This window comes from Notothenia rossii, assembly GCF_949606895.1.
Source record: "Notothenia rossii genome assembly, chromosome: 1".
NCBI lineage: Eukaryota > Metazoa > Chordata > Actinopteri > Perciformes > Nototheniidae > Notothenia > Notothenia rossii.
In genome coordinates this window covers 92481434-92504140 of record NC_136912.1, presented here as the reverse complement: position 1 = coordinate 92504140, position 22707 = coordinate 92481434, and the positions used below count along the sequence as shown (strand labels likewise).

The 22707-nt window shown below is 40.5% G+C and overlaps 1 protein-coding gene and 1 long non-coding RNA gene across 2 annotated transcripts in view; one reads left to right on the top strand and one right to left on the bottom strand.

Annotated features, from left to right (window-relative positions):
• The window catches only part of LOC307046230, a 49524-nt gene extending 37827 nt beyond the window's left edge, over nucleotides 1-11697 (top strand). The window contains exons 3-4 of the long non-coding RNA XR_013810110.1: nucleotides 8976-9112; nucleotides 10625-11697. This is a non-coding gene — a long non-coding RNA (uncharacterized lncRNA). The remainder of the gene's footprint in view (nucleotides 1-8975; nucleotides 9113-10624) is intronic.
• tnfaip8l1 (tumor necrosis factor, alpha-induced protein 8-like 1) overlaps nucleotides 1-21281 on the bottom strand; it is a 30181-nt gene extending 8900 nt beyond the window's left edge. Inside the window, exon 1 of the mRNA XM_079692493.1 lies at nucleotides 20403-21281. The gene's annotated coding sequence lies outside the window, so the exon portion shown is untranslated. The remainder of the gene's footprint in view (nucleotides 1-20402) is intronic.
• Between the last annotated feature and the right edge of the window lie 1426 nt (nucleotides 21282-22707).

Sequence of the window (22707 nt, the reverse complement as noted above, 5' to 3'; positions counted from 1 at the left end):
AGGGAAAAGTAGGTGTTCAATGAGAGGTCATTTATTTACTGTCTTGTGCTAGTTTTACTCCCCCTCTCATTTACCTTGTTCCCAGGTTGCTAAAGGGCTGGTGCAGGAAAACCTGTCTGTATGTGAACCATTTTCTAGTCTTTTCACTGCAGAGACGCTAATTCTTTTTCAAAATCTGCCCCAAACTATATTTTTAGCAAACACCAAGAGCCAAGGTTAGGGCAAGATTAACCTGGGATAAGACAGTTCATGGCGAGGACCAGAAGACAGATCATAGTGAGAAATATGGCAGTCAAATATGCCCGTAGAAAACGGCATATCGATGAGAGCAACCCACCTGGGTACTCTCCCTGCACATCATGGCTCCGCCCCTTTTTGGGTGAAAACATTTGACTGGCAGTAAATACAGATTCTGAGTTTTTTACAAATCAAAACAAAACATTTAGAAAACAGAGCAATTTGTATCTACAAGGAGCCCAATTACGATGGTCAGAAACAATCAAACAATGTCATTGGAAGTCATTGATTGGCGTCAATATATTTAGTTAAATCAAGCAATATGGAATGGATGTCGTTCAATCTGCCGCTGGACAAGTGCCAGACAGCATCCTAACACTTACACTGGGATACCCTTGGGTTTTCAGTGTGTTATATTTCAATGCAGCACCTACAGTCACTACTTTGACTTTAGACATTACAAATGTCTACTCCGAAGATTGATCATCATCATTAGCATCATAATGTTGCTGTGATGTTTCCCACAGAAGTACAGCGTTGACAGACCGGGTCTCTTTGATCACAATCTCCGTCCTCTCTGTGGAAGGCCTGAAGATATTTGACCATCTTTTCATCAAATAAAAGTAAAGAAAATCTTAGTTTTGGACCTTTCTGTTGTTTGACGTCCAATACACGATACATTAGCCTTTAGGCATGATGAAACTATTTACATTTGGCTGCGTTTTTTTGTTTCGACCAGAAATTTCACCAGGAGGTGACGTACAGTTGCTGGCCTCCATATTCATGCTGATGTTGCTGAGAATAGCAGCGGATGTGAACGTCAAGACGAGGCTCCTACAGGTTTGCTCGGTGGAAAAGCAAAATGGTTCTTAAGGTCCTTACACACCAAGCTGACACCAAAGAACACGTCCCGACGGACCCGACTGTTGTATCGCCTCACGTCTCCTGCGTCTTGCCCAACAGTCGCACTGGAACACACCGCAAAGACTTCATCCGACGGCCAAGTAGCACGTACGAACTGCGCATGCGTGAGTGGCAATACCTCTCCTTACCAGCAGGCGGCGGTAGTGTGTATTCGTGATTCAAAAGAGGCAACAACCAGAAGACAGACTGCGTGATAACCGAGAGAAGAAGAACAGACTGCGTGATTTAAACAAACAACAAATAGCGTGTTCCATTTCCACTCTACAGCAGAAGCTCATGGGGCTTCCCCGAACCTGCGTCGAGAGCTGGAGTTAAATAAAATCTCAGATTTGTCTTCTTAATAGTTTGTTTGGGTCCCTCACTTCCGTTTCACTTCTCATGCACTGATTCGCTAGCTGAACAGCCAATCAAAGTGATTTCTTTAGCCGACGGCCTTTTAACGACGGAAGGTGTCGGCACGTCCGAAAAGACACGACGGGGCGGGACACACCAATCTGAGTAGGGTGACAGGACGCTCATCGGCGGCCAGACATCGACGCTGAAAATCGGCTTGGTGTGTTTCGGTGAGTTGAACCAACTGTAAAGCAATTGGCTGCAGCACAGATCTAGAACGGTACTAATTTCAGTAGTTAAGTGCTCCTATAGGTGCAGGCTTTTAATCTGGCCTCTGGCTTTTCTGATCAACCACCACCGGCAGCTCCCCATCGACCGCTTCTCTAACTCTAAACTTGCAGCACTTGTTATACAGACCCTGATGCAATGAGTGTGAAATGTATAACAAGGAGATGGACACTAATGATCAGAATGAAGGAGGAGGGAAAAAAACCTGAGAGCTTTATATCTATGTGAGCTGTGATTGAAAATAATCACTTTGTCTATCTGTCAGGCTGTAAGGCTGTAATCACAGCGATGAGCCTCAGGAGGACAATAGCTTACTGCAACACTTAGAGTTAGTCTGCATCCACCTCCTCTCCAGAGTTTACAAAAGTGCCGTAATGGCACATTAAGAAAGCTCTTTTTCAGATTGTAGGGTGATTTCGTTTTGCCCATTAAACTCCACTCTTGTCGGAGCCACTCATAACTCTGTGTGTGGCCTGTCCTCAAACAGCACAAAAGTAAAGTATGTAATAGAGGGACTTTAGGCACATGAATACCAACACTTTAACACTAAGGCTGGGCGATATGAAAGTAGTAGAAATGTGTTTACCGGTAAATACTCTGCAATGCAGTCGAGCAGGGATGAAGGATTTTTGTTCACGGACCTGGTAGTTAGCATCGCTAAGGCTCCTTCACTAAAAGCAATGGGATTTCTCCTTTGGACTTTTGAATATTGCTCCGTGTAAAAAAACACATGTTTATGATAATTAAACGTTTTGTTCAGCAGGATAATCTCCCCATATTAACACCACATTTATTATAGTTGAAGCTCGAAATGTATTGGCCGGAAAGGAAAGCTAACGTTAGGCTTAAACGATCTACACACGGTCACATGACTTCACGTCACCACCGCTAAGTCTCTTCAGCTTGTGTTAACCACAGACCTTATATCAGGCTAACAACCAAAAGCTCATTCAAAAACATTAACTTGAGATGAGGGCTAAAATGCCAATTCATTTTAGATTTAGGACTCATTCCTGTACCCCTCCATCGCGATGGCTGTTCTCACGTGATGTCTTGGTTTGATTGACCTCACCATATCTTAATTTAGTTTATTCAGGTAGCGATGAACTAAATTACAATTAAATAAAGTATATATCCAAATGTGATTAAGTAGCATATGGTTCTAGCAAACCATTTGGAAAGATTTGGGCCATATTGCCCATCCCAATTTGGCACCTCAGATAATCTGTCTTCCCTCACAGATGAAGAGTGATATATCAGCCCCTGGCACTCTTATCCTTTAGATGGAGGGAGATCTTCACTCCTCTCTTTCCTCCCTCTTATTTGGTCAAAACGAGAAATCTCAAGAAAAAAGGCCCTTGGGGGGAAGAGGAGCTCTGAGTAATGAAATGGTTTTCGATCAAGAAATCCTTTTTTTTCGGGCGACTGTGCAGCATGAGAGTGGTTAGTGCCAGATCTAAATGGCCTGTGAAGTCTGGTGTTCAGGGACAGCCAGGCTAGCACTGACACAGCGTCTCCATAGTATTTATAGAGGTTAAATCTTAACGGATTTAAGGCTGAATCAGACATGACAGCGATGAAAACTGCTGAGTGCAAGAATACACAGCCAACGCCTCGTGCAGAAATCAAACATCTGCGCTCTGATGAGTCTGTTTTCGCTGCCGCTGAGGATGAAAAACAAAGACAGATTGCAGCAGCGTAATTACTGCAGGCAGACAAGCTACACAATCATCAGCTCGAGTAAAACAAGACATGCAGGAAAACGCTAAGCAAACATGACTCATGGAAATGAAACTGGACCCTATACGAGGTTAGATAGATGTCTGATGGCAGTGAGGGAGTCTGGGTAATGTTCCCAGCCAGGGACGCTCACACCCTGCAGCAGGTGCAGACAGGAGGGATGGCGGTCAGAAAAAGACTGATTCAAGGTGGTGGAAAGAAAAACGATGTATGTAAGAGTCAAGATTCTTCTTACACTCTGAATCGATTCACAACTTCCAAAAAACAATTTCATCTCCTATATTTCCCCCCACAAACAACCCAGATATTGCTACTGATGGAAAGTAATCCCGTCAGTGTCAATATTGAGTCAAGTTTTACTTCGTGATTTGGTGAAAAGCCACACGACCTATCAGTTTTACAAGTTACAGTTTTGAAATTGGCCAATTTCTGAGAAAAAGAGGCAGCTAGCCTAACCAGTTTAAAGGGGCCGTATTCTGCTCATTTTAAGGTTCACATTAGTATTTTGTGCCTCTACTGTGACATGTCTCCATGCTTTAAAGGTCACCTATCATGCTATTTTTAGGAAATAGCCTAGGTCTCAGATATATAAAAATATATTAAAAACATGTCTAATACCTCATTCACACCAACAGTGTTACAGGGCCGGTTCGGAGCTGGAGCTTGAAAAGCACCGGGTTTTCCTGTTCACACCGCAGTGGAGCAGCCTCTTAGCTCCGGAATCCGGTTCATTTCAAGTACCAAAGAATTGCCCGGCCAGAGCAAAAGCACCACATACGTCACGCTTACGTCGAGGGGGGGGGCAGGGGCAGGGGCGGGATCAACTCCTGAACAACAACAAAAAGCCCGCATTTTGTCCAGTTTGTACACAACGATGTACTTAACAAGCAGCAGTGGTCCACTGAAGAGACCAGCTACCTACTGGGAATCTGGTCTTCTGAAGAGGTACAGAGGAAGCTGGAGCACAATCGGCCATTGTTGTTGTTGTCGGTGTCAGCTGTGAGGGGTTTCCGCACGGTTTGGCTTTATGAAGCAGGCACGCAAACGGTTACGTCATGACGAAAACGATGACGCATTGACGCAGCACCAGTCGGACTCTGGGCGGTGTGAAGAGAGCCGGAGCTAAAACAAAGAACCGGTTCTGAACCTGAAAAGCTCTAGCACGGAGCTTGAACTTGAGTTGCGTTGGTGGGAATGAGGTATATGAAGTAAAAAAAAAAATTTTTTATAAAAAAGGAGGGGGCTGAGCTCATGCGGGACCCGGCAGCTACTGTTTAAACTAAATACTGCCGTGATGAAACGCCATATCATGGATTATCAAGGAGTATTTCTGAAACAGTATGGAGCTCAAAGGCTTTCTCTTTTGCCGGTTATACCACAAGGTGAGTTCCTTTTTATTTCCTGCTTCTTCACACACATGCTCTCCTGTACAGGTTAGCTCTGAGTGTTAGCGGTGCTAATGACAACACCGACCATATTACGTCCAAAACAGTCGGGCATTGTTTCTGATAGCAACTTTTCTGATAGGCCCGTGGATCCACATTTCAGATATTACGTCATATCGGACGCAAATCTGGATCAGCTCCGTTGTTCCCCCGTTTTTAGAGATTTGGGTACGGAGGAAAAGAGAGCGGGTTTTTATTTTCTGACGCTGCGTGAGTTCCCTGACACACCGTGGACACATATTTATGTATAAAAGACATCAAAAAGTGCATTTTGCATGATAGGTCCCCTTTAATGTTCAAAAAGCTCTTTATTGTTCTCACTGCCTGTGCTGCAGCACCTCTTTTCAACCTCTGTCTGAAACCAGAGCCCAGTCTGCTCTGATTGGTTAGCTGGCCGGCTCTGTTGTGATTGATCAACCACTTAGAGATGTCCCGCCCCTTAGCCTATCACGTACAATGTGTTGGAGCGCTAGCCAATAGAAACGTGAGTGTTTCATAGTGATGTCACTATGTTCAGGAAGTATAAAAGGGAGTGCAATGGAGGGGTTTCAGGCAGGGGGGAGTGTGTGGGAAATCCCCTCTGGAGGGAACACGGGGATTTTAGCCTTTGCAGACCATTTACATGCACAAAACCCTATTTAACACACTAGAGGAGAGGGCCCCAAAAAGCAGAATAGAGACTGTTTAATTCATGCAACAGGCAGATTTGTTATTCTTTTCTAAAACTTGAACTAAATGTCTTGACGTCATTGAGATTTAGGTACTAAAACTAGTCAAAAGTGTTTATTTGTTGAAGTTCAACACGACAAAATATTGCCTTTTGTTCCTATGACAACACAGCACTTTGAATTGCCTTGTGTTGAACGGTGCTATATAAATAAACTTGCTCCTACAAACTGCATCAAGATGCACGGCTAAACACTGTTATGTCTTGTTGTAAAATAGTGGATCCTTTAATCCTGAATCCTTCATATAAAAACAACAGAAGAAAGACATTTTACCAACCAATAGCACTGGTTGAACTGTTTCCAACTCATCAACTATTAAGAGATCTCCAGAAGAAATTGCTCCTCTTCAAGTGGTCATAAGCTACGTTTGATCCACCCCTTCAAATCACAGAAGGTAATCACCATTTTTAAAGAGCCCAAGAGGACAACAACAAACCCGCATACATGTTACTGAACCAGCTGCAGTTTTTTTTAATCCATTACTGCTATATATAAAGACCGAAAAAGAGCTCTCTACAGGAAAGTACATCCACAAAATCGACAAATACTACTCAACGTGAACATTTTGTTCCCTTTTGGCAGCTCATATTTAGAGTAAATCCAACATGATGTGAGCGTGGCATTGGTTTTCTAAAGGGATACAGCCTCCTCGGCATCGAATGCACTCACGTGTCCGTCAAACTGAAGCCAAGATGTGACAGGTGAGAAGGAGCCAGAAATTGGACACACCTGTAGCACCCGCCCACTCAAATGCACACCATCGTGCCTCACGAGCAAGAAGAGGCCACAGCAACCGAAAATAACCAAACTCTAAAACCTGCTGCCAATCTAGACAGCTTGGTGGCGCTGATAACAGCCAGAATAAGCCCAGAAAACCAATAAAAACATGTTCTATGTTTAGCCACTAAAAGATGCTGAAAAAAGATTTGGCAGAGAACTTTCCGTGACAAGCAATTGGTTGAAGGCAGCGGAAAAGATTACTCGACTTTTATCTACTGATCATATTTCAGAAGCTTAAAGGTCCACTTTTATACTGTTTTTCATCAATATATTATAGGTCTCAGATATATACAACATGTCTCTGAAGTGTGTGGCTCCAAACACCAAACAGATCATTGCAGCATCCCATAACCCCCTCTGTTTCAGCCCTGTTTCCAAAGTGCTGATTCTCTGTCTGTTACTTTAGATGAAAATAAGGAGCCCCTCCCCACGCCCCTCTGAGAGAGATTTGGTTACAAAGAACCAAGCGGCAAACTCTGGGGAAGAGCCGGGACGCCAATGCGGAAGTGCCTCAAACTGCAGTTCATCTAGTGGCCAGTAGGAGCAGTCTGCAGAAGTGAGCAATTTCCATAGACCCCAATGTTAAAAGGCCCAACTTTAGAGCAGAATTAAACATGTTTACATCGTGTTTCAAAAAACCATATTCTCTGTATAGTTAGATCCCCCCTTCATGAATATGGATTTGGGGGGTGAATTTTTTCTCAAGTCATCTGTTTAATTAGTATTAAGCCTTAAAGCTTTTGCATAAATTAGGGCGTGGTCACTTTGATGGACATGTACATGCCTCACTGTCAGCTAACAGCAACTTGTCCACTCTGCTAGGCTACAACCATAGAGGCTACAACGTTAGTTAGTTGTAGTTACTGTACTTGACCCTTTAGCTTTAGCCGTGTTCATGGTGATTGTGCCTTTTAGGGAATATTGTTACAAATACCAGACAATTAAAATGTTGTGCTGTGCGCTTGAATGTACTAACAGAATTTCCAAGAAGTCTAAAATGATAATATTATACATGTTAATCCCGTTCACAGGTGTTTGTGTGCTTGGTAGCTTAGCTTGTTACTTATTAGCCAGCTAAGGACGTAACCCTTTATACTATATACATTTTAGTTTATGATTCAGCCTTGGGTAAGACTTTTATAGTCTATGGCTATGACGCCCATAATGCTAAACGGGAGCAAGTGTTAATAGGGGACCCAATTATCCCAGTGGTGGCCGCCGGAGCTAACGGAGCCGCAGGGGGCTAGCTCCAGCCGGTGTCCCGGAGCTAGCCCACTGCGGCTCCGTTAGGTCCGGGGCCGGGCGGTGGAGTCCGTCTTTTCTTAACGTGTGAAAGACAAGCATTAAGAATAACAAAATATAGCTAATTCTCCTGCAGATTGTCTCATTTGATTATGAATGTAACGTTTATATATGGGAACTACACTGTTAGCAGTAACTTGGTATGCACGTATTTCATGTTAGCTTAGCTTCTTAGCCTAAGCTAGCTCTGTTTACTTCCAGTTCGGAGGCAGCAGCTCCCGCCTCGGCTCCGCCTCTTTGCCCTTATTTGGAGTAGCCGGGATTAGACTCTGACGTATGCTGATTGGCTAATGGTTACACAAGCCAAAAAAAATTGTGACATCACAAAGTGGCCAAATCCAATCAGCTCATTTTCAGACTGGTTTTTATAGGTATAGGTCTTTGTTCCTGAAACTTTCAGAGTCTCTTTATTCAGAGGGGACACATGTTTATGTATACAAATACGAAAAAGTAGATTTTGCATAATAGGGGAACTTCAAAGGGATTCAAATTAGTGCTGCAGCTAACAACTCATTTCACTATTAAAGGTGTTAGGTAATTCACTTCAGAAACACTTTTTGTTATATTCCATGGAATGCTCTTAACATCCCGAAAGCAATGAATACATTAAATGCTTTGACAATAAATATATATAAATATTTCATCTGTGGAAGCCGTGGCGCTGTAAAAAGCACCACCAATCATCTGAGCCGGCCCGGCTAAAATAACTGGATGGCCTACCTGCCTGTCAGCCTTCCAGCCTTACTATAAGATAGTGAAAAAGCTAATATTGTAGGTTTGACTTTTTTCCCTTATTGTTTACATCTATTTTAAGCTGAAAACAGTTTTTGGCTATTTCCAAAAAAATTACGTAATGTTACCTCAATCAAGCTTTTAAAATTACGGGGGGAAAAACAGTCTCTGCACAGCCCAACACTTCAAAAATAGAACACACTGAAGTTTGTCATAAATTCATTTTACTAAATGTTTACTAAAAGATCCTTATACTTTTGACCTTCTCTTACAACTTATTTTCTTCTTATGTTGTTTATGTTTGCACCATCGTACACCAAAGCAATTCCCTTGTATGATTAAACATACCTGGCAATAAACTAGATTCCGATTCTATTGTTCATAGTCTTTGGCAGAGAACTTTCTTTGACACTTCTAGTGATTGGTTGATGGCAGCAGGAAATGTCACGACTTTCATATTCTGCAGGGATGAGTGGTCACATGGACGGTTGAACACTGTGACCCTGACAGAGAGGACTCCATCAGCTGAGACAACCTCCAGAGCTGCAGGACGGAGAAGATTACTGAACACAGCTCTGTTTGTGAGGATTTACTGCTCTCTAAGTACGTTTCTGAGCAAATCACAATCATGCAATCACACAAACAACCGTATAATCTGCCCGTCTGTAACCCCTTTTTACACCGCGTACTGAACATGTCCGGGTTTTTTTATACAGTGGATGGAGTCTTGCACACCCCCAGTTTTCAGAAAACAGACAGGAAGTATAGCATTGTACTGCCTAGAGACATCTAAATATTGTGAATGCTATATTTAGAATATTTTCACAGATTTACCTTGCAGCCCTCTAACAGGAAACTAAAGCATGCGCTCTTCAAAGCAACCTGACCCCATTGACACAAAAAGCCATTTTACCTTTGCATGATACAAGGGTGTCTGGTCTACTGCTGCCTCAAATGAGAAGCTAGTTTTATTTCTGACTTTGGTGAATCCGAACAAAGCAAAGTCACACAATAACGATCAGAAACATGTGTTGCAAAAGTCAAATTACTTTTTTGTTTGTCAATGGAGTCTGTGGCTTCAGTTCCCACTCATACATCAGAAAATAAGAATACTTTGATAAATCCCAAGGGGAAATTAGGTTTTGTAACAGTTGCACCAGAATAACAAATGTACATAAACATATCAAGATGAAGTAGTGTGCAATAAAATTCATTGTGGCCACTGTGTTACATATAAAAAGGGGCCTACACACCAAACTGACACCAGAGAACACGTCCCGACGGAACACGACTGTTGTGTCGCCTCTCGTCTCCTGCGTCTTGGCCAACAGTCGCACTGGAACACACCGCAAAGACTTCAGCCGACGGCCAAGTAGCACGTACGTACGAACTGCGCATGCGTGAGTGGCAATAACTCTCCTTACCAGCAGGTGGCGGTAGTGTGTATTCGTCATTCAAAAGAGGCAACAACCGGAAGACAGACTGCGTGACACACCGAGAGAAGAAGAACAGACTGCTGATATAAACAAACAACAAATAGCATGTTCCATTTTCACTCGACAGCGAGAAGCTCATGAGACTTTCCCGAACCTGTGTCGAGAGCTGGAGTTCAATGAAATCTCAGATTTGCCTTCTTAATCGTTTGGGTCCCTCACTTCCGTTTAGCTTCTCATGCACTGATTCGCTAAGCTGAACAGCCAATCAGTGACTTTTTTGGCCGACGGCCTTTAGCCGACAGAATCGGCGGTGGAACGGGTCGGCACGGCCAAAAAGACAAGACAGGGCGGGACACACCAATCTGAGTAGGGCGACCGGACGCTCATCGACGGCCAGACATCTATCAACGGCCGAAATCGGCTTGGTGTGTAAGGACCTTAAAGGTGCTGTCTTAAGGTTAATTGGTGAGAATATTCTAATTAGAGCAAACACTTAAACTGATTTTGATTTCTTTCATGTGTTGCTGTTGCCCTGGTCCACAATGCGTTGTGTTATTTCTGTCTGTTTTCTCCAACTTGGGGGTCATGCTTATCGCCTACTGTAGTTACCACACTGAAGTACATCACATAGCTCCTCTTCAAACAACCCAAACTTTCCTTTTAATTGATCCTTTTAAAGCTCCAAGACACACACCATGTGACGGAGACGTCCTCCAGGGCGATGACCTTCACCATATGTCGCCCCCCCCCCTCTCCCCATCTCCTCCCTCCTGCTGCTCTCAACTGTACAATAGAAAAATAAATACTAAAATGGTCAAAACTACATGAAAACTATGAGTATCGCACACAGGCTCAAGTTAAAGATGCTGCTACCAACACGTTTCACTATTGAAAAATCTGCACTGGATTTTTTTGTACATGAATGATCCATTCATTAATATTATTCTTTTTGGGGTGTTCCCTTTCCATGTAGTGTGTTCTATAGGTTTTAGTGCATGTAAATATGTCCCTCTTTAATCAACTAATCTCCTCACCTATAAAGAGACGGACCACTATGGGAATCCTAACAGTAACATCTGTTGTCCTATTGGAGCCCTGTGCAAAGGCTGTGCAGGAAAAAGACTTCTGTTGATTCAACCATTTGCTCAGATTTAACTGGTTACTTATTATATTTCTGTCCCCCAACTATCATTTCAACTCTAATATAAAAGACTTTCTAAACAATACAATGGGGCACTCAATCAACATGATAAGCATCTTAAAGGAAGTGTTTACTGCAGGGCTGTTGAACTGGATTAAATGATATTTCACTGAGTACACAGTACTTTCAACGTTGTGTTTGCTTTTGCTGTTGAACTCCCACGAATAAAAGGTGGCTTAAAAAACATGTGAAGTCTACAACCGTTACCATCTTTTCCAAAGCCAGCTTTGAATAAAAGCTTCACAACATTTCACAAAATAACGAGAAAACTTTGGTCCCCTGAGGGAAAGTTTAAAAAAAAAGAAAGCTTCTTGATCATAACCGAAGGCATTACGGATGTCATTAAAATGAATTGTTATCGGGAAAATCTGAAAACGTCTTTCTCCGCAGATTCTCCCCCAGCTGTATGATATAACCCGTTGCCAATTTGAGAAACAATAGACAGTCCTGGCTGTTATATAAGGAACATCCGTGCTTTGTGTTCACACACAAGGACAAGTAAACGCTCCACTGTGAGGGAAACAACAGCAGGATATCAGGATGCCGCAATTTCATCTTTCATCAACTTTTGTAGTGTTTGTCTCGCTCTTCTCTCGAGATGCTGCACACCAGTGACTGCTAATAAGAGAGGTGACTATTGTATACGACAGGCGAGTGTGTCTGCATAATGGCTCTATGTGCACACTGACATAAGAGCCATAATTACATCCGAACAGATATGCGAGACATGCTTTGTAGATCTTTGCATGAAGGTATATGCTGCAGTGACTTTGTAATCCTCCCACACAGTTATCATCTGTGCAGATCTGCAGAGAATCGGCCAAGAAGTGCCTTCCGCTCAGACACCGGGCCCCATCCTCCACTTCTTTAACAGTTTTCTCAGATCTGCCATGCACCAGCTGAACAATTAATAATTAACACATCAGCATAATGGAAGGTGGATTAATAATTCAGCCTAGCCGATTTGGACTGAAATAGACCGGGAGGCTAAGGATGAGCAGGTGCAACAGGTCGGGGCAGAGATGAGGGGGAAAGGGTGAAGTGCCAAAATAAAAAAGGAGGACAGTGACTGTGAGCGGATGCTGTTAATTTAGGAACATCAGTCAGTGTTACGCATGCAAAATAAGACTGGGAATACAGTCGCTGCTGCCTGAGGGCCAGCACAACACGCACACTGAAAACATTTGTTCTAGCATTAAAATGATGTTGTTTTATGGTAAGCTCAGTTGAAATAGCAAACACAAGGAAGGATTAACAAAGAATAAAGGGCAGTCCATTCACTTTTACAAGCATTTCACTTTACATTCCACTTTACTTCAAGGATTTAGAGACCACACAATTAATCTATAATGACAACAATTGTTATTAGCTGCCCTGTTGCAAATGTACAGTCCAAAACAAACGACATCCAGGGGCCTTATTAAGCTTTTTCTGTTTCCTGTTGTGTGTTATAGGTTTTAAAACATCTCCATTTGACTTCTTTGTTAATGTCCGGAACACAGAGACATCACTGTGTAACACTCCTGCTTCTATTGGCTAGCGCTCCAACACATCGTACATGTAGGCCTGTCGCGATAATCGATAAATTGACTTATCGTACGATAAATAAAAATGGACTCGATAACTTTTCTGAGCTCGATAAATTGCCGTTTACATAAAGATGTGACCAGCATTTTAGCCTGGAGCGCTGTGGCTGCCAGGCGCGCTGTGAGGGGCGGGGCTGACACACAGCCAGGTCAGGACACTCCGCGTGCACGTGCAGCAGCGTAGCAGCCAAATTAATAATATAGCGACAAGCGGGAGACAACGTGTGACTTACTTGCGGGGAATTTAAAGTGAAATGGAATTGGTTACAAAACCTAACTACACATCTCGATTCTCCGGTGTGGCAGTATTTTGGATTCAAACCAAATCAACGAGGCGAACCTACGGACTTGAATGAGCCGGGCGGTGTGTCGCATTGGTTTAAAAAAGGTAGCGACAAAAGCAGGCAATACCACGCATTTTAAACCACCTAAAACACAACCACCCCATTCCGTTTTCCCAGCTGGGAGCAAAGACGGCAGCTGGAGATGGAGAGCTCCCGCCCGACAATGCAAACATGTTGGTGTTCCTTGCTCGAAAACTTAGAAAAACAGATTTGGATATGGCCTGTTGAGGCATCTGGGTCTTTGACAGTGGACTGTACACTTGACTGTTGTTTTAAGGAGGTTTTTTTTGCTTGTGAGATAATGTGTGCTCATATTGATTTATTTATTTATATATATGAGAGTGAGAGCTCTGTTTTCCAGCCTGACTCTATTTAATTTATTGTTTTGGTTGTGTGATTTAATTAATTTATTATAATTTAATTAATTGGTTTTATTTATTATATATAATTTATATATTTTAATATTATTTCACATTTCATTTGCAATGTTGAATGTTCAATAAAAAGTTATGTTTGAAAGGATTTACTTGAATTATTATTATATATTATCATTATGTCTAAAATGGTCTTAAAACGGTGCCGACAATATTATCGTTTATCGCAATAATTTCCAGAAAAATGTATCGTCCAACACAATTAATTATCGTGACAGGCCTACGTACATGTTCGTAAGGCTAAGGGGGTGGGACATCTCTAAGCGGTTGGCAAATCTCAACAGAGCCGGCCAGCTAACCAATCAGAGCAGACTGGGCTCTGGTTTCAGACAGAGGGTGAAAAGAGGTGCTGCAGCACAGGCAGTATGAGAACAATAAAGAGCTTTCTGAACATTAAAGCATGGAGACATGTCACAGTAGAGATACTAAATACAAATATGAACCTGAAAAAGAGCAGATGATTTCCTCTTTAAATATGCTATATAACAGAAAAGCAGCAAATCCATACAACTGAGAAGCTGAAACCAGGAAAAGTTTGGCATCTTTGCTTGAAAAATGGCAGAAAAATGATTAAATAGTCAAGATAGTTGATCATGGATCTACAAGTAAATTAAATAAAAATGTCTATGTTATTTAACCTGTCTCTCAAGCTGACGTATCACTTTCACAAGTATCACTTTGAGTGCGAGGTCCAAGTTTTAATGACATATTATTTGCATTATAATTAGCAGCACTGCACGTAATGCCAGACATAATCAAGGTGCTAACCGGTGCTTGAGCTATGAAGGATGTCTGGGCCTGTGACATTCTAATTAAGGACATAAGCGCAGGGCACATTAAGAGCCTTTTTATTCACCTCAAGCCTCCAGAGAGCATCATTTGTTAACTGGGTCAATGGAGGGGCAAAACCACAGCAGTGGTGGAAAGTTACTAAGTACATTTACTCAAGTATTGTGCTTGAATGCAAATTGGAAGGACTTGTAATTCACTTGAGTATTTCCATTTTGTGCTCCATCCATCCATCCATCCATCCATCCATCTTCTCCCGCTTATCCGTGGTCGGGTCGCGGGGGCAGCAGTTCCAGCAGAGAGCCTCAAACGTTCCTTTCCCTGGCCACATCAACCAGCTCTGACTGGGGCGCTCCAAGGCCAGCGAAGAGATATAGTCCCTCCACCTGGTCCTATGTCTACCCCTCGGTCACCTGGAACACCTCCCTAGGGAGGCGCCAAGGTGGCATCCTAACTAGGTGCCTGAACCACCTCAACTGGCTCCTTTCGACGCGAAGGAGGAGCGGTTCAACTCCGAGTTCCTCCCGGATGACTGAACTTCTCACCTTATCCCTAAGGGAGACACCAGCCACCCTGCGGAGAAAACCCATCTCGGCCGCTTGTATCCGCGATCTCGTTCTTTCGGTCATGACCCATCCTTCATGACCATAGGTGAGGGTAGGAACAAAACTGTCCCGGTAGACCTGTCTAGCTTTGCCTTCTAGCTCAGCTCTCTTTTCGTACGGTGCGGTAAAGCGACTGCAGTACCGCTCCCGCTGCTCCGATTCTCCGGCCCATCTCACGCTCCATTGTTCCCTCACTCGAGAACAAGATCCCGAGATACTTGAACTCCTTCACTTGGGGTAAGGACATGTTGTGCTCCTCAAACGTTATTTTTTGTTACTACACTTCATTTATTATACTCTCATTGTTACTAGCTACTTTTTATTAGGCAGTTTTATACAAAGATTCATAAAGAAAAATATACTTTTAACTTTTTTTTAAAAAAGGAATAACTTTATAAACTATGAAATGAGTTTGTTACATAAGGAGATAATGAATTAGCATCCATACATACTTAAATAATATTCCTGCTTCATTTTTTGTTAATTTATGCATTGGCTACTTTTAATACTTTAAGTACATTTTGATATGGTTTTTGCACTACTATATCCTTTAAATATTACCTGCTGTTATCTGGCTTCTACTTTTATATGTTAACATATTTCTATAATGCTGCCACTTTATTTATTTTAGAAACGATTATTATGTGTACAAGTTAGTCTACTTTTTATTTTATTTTTTATCTATACTGTCCCCTTCACTGTAATAATGTAAATGCTCCTACTATGGGACGAATAAAGGATTTCTGAATTACACTTAAAGGTAGGGTATGTAAGTTTGAGAAACCGGCTCGAGATCGCTAGAATTTGAAAATACACGACCAGAGAAAATCTGCCACTTCCTTACAGAGCCCCTCCTCCAACACACACAAACGCGCACATGACCAATGAGGGCACGAGGTAAGTTTGTGCACAGATGAAAGGCTGACAGGCAGGTAGGCCATCCAGTTACTTTAGCCGGGCCGGATCAGATGATTGGTCGTGCTTTTTACAGAACTACGGCTTCCACAGATGACCCTTTTGTATGGATTTTTTGTCAAAGCACTTCAGATATTCATTGCTATCAGGATGTTAAGAGCATTCCATGGAATATAACTAAGTGTATCTCGAGCCGGTTTCTCAAACTTACCTACCCCGCCTTTAAGTATCATTTCCAAAGGAAGAACATTTCATTTTATCAGAGTATATTTACAGTGTGGTTTGAGCACTTTTAATTTAGTAAAGGATCTGAATACTTCTTCCACCACTGACCAGCAGGAATGGAAATCATTCAGTGGAAACAGAAAGCACTTTACTTTGTGACTAATAAATGACCCCGGTCTAATCTCGAATGATTAGCAGAAAGGCCCGTGTCTCATTTTCAAATAATGCCGTGATGTTTGCAGGACATGCGGCTCTGCTCTTTCAGACGAGGCCACATGCTCAGAGTGTTTCGGGTTTCCAGGGAAACTGGAGGCCACCTGCTTGCTCGGCTGAACTTTGCAGCGTAGTAAAAAGCAGATCAACACCTTTCTGGTTTTGTTCGGGGAGTTACCATGGCTTCTCTCTAGTGTTTCCAGCATTACCACTGCGATTTCAGGCCTTTCATAAAACGACATAGGGGTGGGAAGTATGGCAACCTGACTGTATTGTCTTGTTCTACAAAGACACTGGGAGGCGGGGATCTACAGTTACACTGAAATATACATAGAGCAGGCTCACTAAATCCTGCCATTGACGGGCAATTATCGTATATCATTATTATTTTTTCTTGTCTTGCAGAAACACAATGCACTGAGACAATAATGAAGCTGTTGTCAAGCACAAAGCTATGATTAATGATGAAAAGCTAATATTCATTAAAACCAGTCAAGGATGAAATCTAAAAACAAAAAGGACTTTTATTGTAATTCTATATTTCCATGCCAATGGACATCAAATGGATTATTTTAGGGCTAACGATTATAGTTGTGTCATTATCAATTATCATATGAATGAGCTGACTTATCATTTATACAAAAAAATTGCAAAAAATAGTTTTAAAATAGGAAGACTAAAACCCACAAATATTCTACATACAATGAAGATATTGGTTCTTTTCAAAGGGGCCTCATGCCAAAAAGGTCATTTAACTTCTGGTTAATGCTGTTTTCAGACAATCAAATATGGAGATATTCAGCTTTACCCTGTTCGATATTATAATAAAGTGAATATTTTGGGGTTTTTGACTGACAAAAAACGCATTAAAAGACATTACCTTGGATCATAGGAAATGTGGATGAACATTTTTCACCATTTCCGAGCATTATATAGTCCAAACAATTATAATGAAATGAATCAGTATTTGATACCATATTGTCGATGTCCAAGTCCCAAAGATATTAACATACCTTTGATAAATACAGTTAAGTGGCTGAAACTAGTCAAAGTTTGGCATTTTGCTTGAAAAATGGCTGAAACAAGTTGATCGAAAATCAAAATAGTCGCTGCTTAATACATTCATGGATTCAAAAAAAGTTATATGGTATTTAGTCTGTGTCTTAAGGAACATTAGCCGATATAATTTAATACAGAAGTAGTTGAAATAAAGTCCTGCAGTTTTTCAGTTTCAATGCATTTTTCAGCTCAATGGTTGTCAGCAATGCTTCCAACAACACAGACACAAAGACGCCTTGGCAAATTGAACAGAGACGGTTAAGAATCACCATATCGCTTCACCTCTGATACACTCACAGGGAGAGGCAGTGAGTCCTGATCCAAGGCTATAATTCATCCGACATGTGTGTGGAGGCAGTGCATGATAATGTGGGCCGTTACCTGCCAGAGCCCGGCTGCACACTGAAGCCATTCATCCTCACTCAAAGCTTTACAACGTGAACACAGCAACGTGTTACAAAACATATCAGTGTTTGCAAAACACATGTCTGCAGTCTCAGTCTGGAAACTCAGACACTGGAGCCACATAAGCTTAATAGGTGTTTAAACTAGCAGGGAGGAAAGTCTAGTCAGTTTAGTTCTTAGAAGTACTTTATTTCTTTAAAAAAAATGGTAAGTTGTGAACTTCAACATGGATGTTAAACATACGATTATTGCATCATTATATGTTCTATATATGGTGCTCTTGAAAAAGTGTAGTCTCTTTTTATCCAATTACTGCAAAAGATGGAGATCATATATATTGAGGCTATTATATAAAAGGTAGGAATAAGTATGCAAACTACAATTTTAAATATTTTTTCTTATAAGATTCAGCAAAGATGTTGGAGTGTCCAGCAAAAGGTCTGAAATTGAGATGATATCAATGAAAGATTTCCAAACATTGCTTTCACATGACACCAAATATGGTTAACTATTCTGCAATGTTTTTCATGACTATCAATACAACATAAACCTAATAAATCCAGTTAAGCCCTGAGCCTGTTTTTCAGACCTCAGGCTCGAATATGACATTCCCAGAACAAATGACTATAGCTTTACTTCTAAAAAGGGGTAAATTAATCATCTTTTTTCTCAAAGCAATGATAAGCCTGTGAGTTGGATGTGGAAAAGTCAGAATCAATATAGATTTTTTTTATTTTAAAGTAAATTCTGATTTAACATAGTAAAAACATTTAAAATATAGTGTCCGTCCAAAATAAAACCATTACTTATAGTGAAAACCACCCTTGAATGATGGGATCGGAGACTAAAAGCTTAAGGAATCCAAACTATAACATATAATAAGTAGAGATTTAGAGAGACTTATTAGAAAAAAACCCACTTCTTGGGTCATTTGCGTGCATTTGCCATATCTCTGCAACCCCTCGGTCGATTTAAATGATTAACACCTCTTTTTAACCGTTAGAGCCACTAGAATAGAGGGGAAGTTCCTAAATCCATCTAAACATTACCCATTGGTGAATGAGTGATGCGTAGCCAGAATGCCCAAAACCGGAAGCTGTCATACACTCTGGTTGCTATCATAGCAGCTATATATGAAAACTCCGTTATTGACATAAATATGATGGATTATCAGTAATCATTTCAAAGTGACAGTCACATTGGATTAACCTTCAGCAGCGTTTTTATCGTTTTAATGCAATTGAACACAACTTTTGATCAGAAACAGCAAAAGGTAAGACATATTTGTAGTTTTTGCTCCGTAAAGCTACGTGGTGTGTTGTCTGGGTTTGCTTCCCCTGCCACGAGCTTTGGTCGCACAGTGATGATACTTATATTTCTAGAATCTGTGGGATCTCAGCTTTAATCTGATATCTTTTTTGTGCAGATCCGATAAGTAATAAGGATATTTTACCGTGAGTTCTGTGCTAAGTGCGTTAGCATTTTTTCGCTCAGGGCTAATTCAGAAGCTTGGTATTACCCTTGTGTTTCGTTTAGCTAAAAATTGTTAATATTGTCTGATAGCTGAGTTTCTTCCCGTTAAGTGGGTATGGTGATGACACATTCATAGTTTGTTAAATGTTAAGAAGCCCTCAGGCGCTGTTTCTTCCAAGATGTTGCTGGCAAAACGGGGCATGGGGCTTAACTGGATAAGCAACCTTCACTGTTTTCCACATCCACTTCCTGCTGATGAGATTTGGTTAAATATTGAAACTGAATTTTGGACAATCCATTACATAAAACTAAGAGCGACATTATATGTTATATTTCTTACATCCGTTGATAATGGTGCCTAATTGTAATATATTTGGGTAGCCAATCGTCTACTCATTGACAATTCACCTAAACATAAACAATGTGTAAAGAAAGTGAGAAAATAATCAACCTTAAAAAAAGAAACGCCCACTACCTTGATCATTCAAAACCCATGCAAACAATATTGTGTTGTGTAATATTTCCCCTCACTACTTACATTTGGTTTCTGTTTTGGATGTCTGTATACTGTGATAATGTGACATAATATTTGGCAAAATATATACAAAAAATACAAAAAGTCAAAAATACAAGGTGCAATGACACAAAACAGAGAAGCTGTTAAAATATGCCAATAAAACGAAATGAATGAATACTCAAACATAGTTAATATATCTATTTAAGTGTATAAAAGATCACAATAATTTCTTAAAATTGACACTAAGACACCCTTTTCATGGGTTAACAACACCCTTAAAAAGTCAAACTAACATATTTACAGTCCCAATATGCAACTAATGTGGTTTGAGGCTACTTTGGATTTTGTTTCCAACAGGTTGACTAACTGACATTCTTGACCGTTACTTCCGCTAACTTCGGAGTAAAAATAAAGCCTGTCACAGAAAGATATGTAAGTTAGCAAACAAAACGTAGTTACATGAAGCTAATATACGTTTTAAACCGTGAAAAAGTGGCTAAAAAGGACAAAAATAAACATGATAACGGGCTAATAATGTGGGTGTGATTTGACCACACAGGCCTCTGATATTAGGCGACCGTTAATGTCAGTTTACGAGACCTTAAATGTTAAACTACTCGACCGTTAGTGTCAGTTTATGAGATGTTACATTTAAAACAACTCGACCGTTAAGAGGGCATGATGGACTCACCTCAGCGGGACTCAGGAGAAAGGTAAGCCGACAAGAAGACACCTAAATTGGATTTAAATCTCAAGTTTTCATCCTGGCAGCGCAGGGAAAGTCACTTCATGTTTCTGTTTGTTCGCTTGTTTTTCATCGGATAAAAAAAAGCAGCACCCTCCCCGCAGCTCCTTCTTGTTTCGAGTATCAAAGTGTGAATTATTGAAAGAGTGTTTCTTCTGCTGCCCCGTGAGATCGGTTACAAATTGTAACCTGAATCCTCCTCCTCCTACTCCTTGTGAAAAAAAAAAGTTTCAAACTTGAGGGCGACCTGGAAATCAACAGATTGATGTTGGCTTAGGCCAATGAAGTAGCAACAAGGGGGAGTGGACCAGCCCCAATCAGGCCGAAAAGAAAGGGCCATTTACAGCCAGGACGTTCCCTGCCCCCATCTGGGTTTCCAGTAATTATCCCAGTCCCCCATACCCAAGGCTGAGAAGTTCCCAGAGGAAATGGTGCTCAGGGAACAATGAGCAGGAACTGTGGGAGCAGTTATTCTGTCATGCAATAAATGATAAACTGACTTGCTAAGGTACACAATCAGACATGACAACAGAAAAGGGTTAGCCACTTTGCACTGTTTTTCATTTATATCATTAAATAAAACACTTGATATGTAACCTTAACTGTAATCAGCGTTATAATCAAACAAACATGTACAGGCACTTTTACTTTACTTGAGAACTATTTACACAAGATGTCTCTTTATGTAATTATACTTTTACTCCACTACATTTATTTTACATATTTTGTTACTAGGTGCTTTGCAGATTTAGGTTATTGATACAAAATTCAAATGGAATAAATGATAAACTGACTTCTTAAGGTACATATGCAGACAGGACAACAGAAGCCGTTGTTGCAGTGTTTATTATAACTATTGTAAAATAACTATATGATGTGCAACTTTTACTGTCATCAGTGGTGTAACTACTGTACTGTACGTATTTTACTTGAGTATTTTCAAAAGATGATTTGACTTTATATTTTCACTCCACTTTGTATGCAAATGTTTAGTCCACTACATTTATTTTACATATTTAGTTACTTTGCAGATTTAGGTGATCAATACAACATTCAAACCAACAGACATTACAATATATTATTATAGGTTATGTTATCCAGTGGTGTATAACATATTTAAATTGCAACATTGAAGTGAGGAACACATAAAAATACCAATAACTTGAATACAATAATACAAAAATATCTGTTGCTCAAAATGCCAATTTTGCATAACGAGTACTTTTACTTAAGTACAATTTCAAATGCAGGACTTTGACTTGTAACTTACTATTTTACACTGTAGTATTGCTACTTTTACTAAAATAATCTGAGTAATTCTTCCATATCTGACTGTCATCCACATGATAGCTGAGTTTTTCTATTTATTTCATGTTTTTATTTTATTAAGTGTTTCTAAAAATGTTTTTATTTGAGCATCCACTGTTTTTTTTTTATGGTTCTATTTTGCATTAATTTTCTTATTCTAAATCTCTGAACTTTATCTTGTCAATGAAGAGCGATCATTTTTTCACTTTGAGCAAACAAATAAATAGTACATTTAATAGTTTCATAACATTCAATTAGTAGTGAGAACACACACACACTAACACATAGAGCAGATGTTTTTTTGATGGGATACAGGAAGTTTGTCATCTGTGTAATGAGGAAACAGGAATTCCTGAGGTCAGAATATCCTTCTTGCATTGTTATTTTAACTGTGAGGCAATGCCGCAGCCCTGATATCATACTGGGAGTTCTAGCTCTTCAAGCCTCAGGTGGTCACATCTCAGTGTTATTAAAGCAAGTCATATTTATTTTATCCCATAAACTAAGCCTCTCAATATTTATGTTATCATGCTGCTGCAAGTCTCTGCTATCATAAAACACTAGACAGCTGCTGCAGTGGTGACATTAACCTGCTGCTCCCTCTAGTGGCATATTGTGACAAGTTGAGGCTACTGAACAGTGGCTATAAGTACAAAGTAGCAGGATAAAGATTAACACTAAAAACACGGTGTAATCACCATAAACCAAAATTTCCACCAACAAAACACATGAGCTCTTAAATGCAGCAAGGGTGCCACTGAATAAAATGGGTTTTACAATAGATTTTACATTGTAAGGACAATTGTTTTCTTTCTACTTTTAAGATAATCTCCTTTTTGAAGGGTACAAATAAACCCCTATGGACTGAAACACATTAAATGTTCCATTTGTTTACCTCGTATTTGCATCCTAATTAAAAGCTAAGTCCTTCAAGGTGCAAATC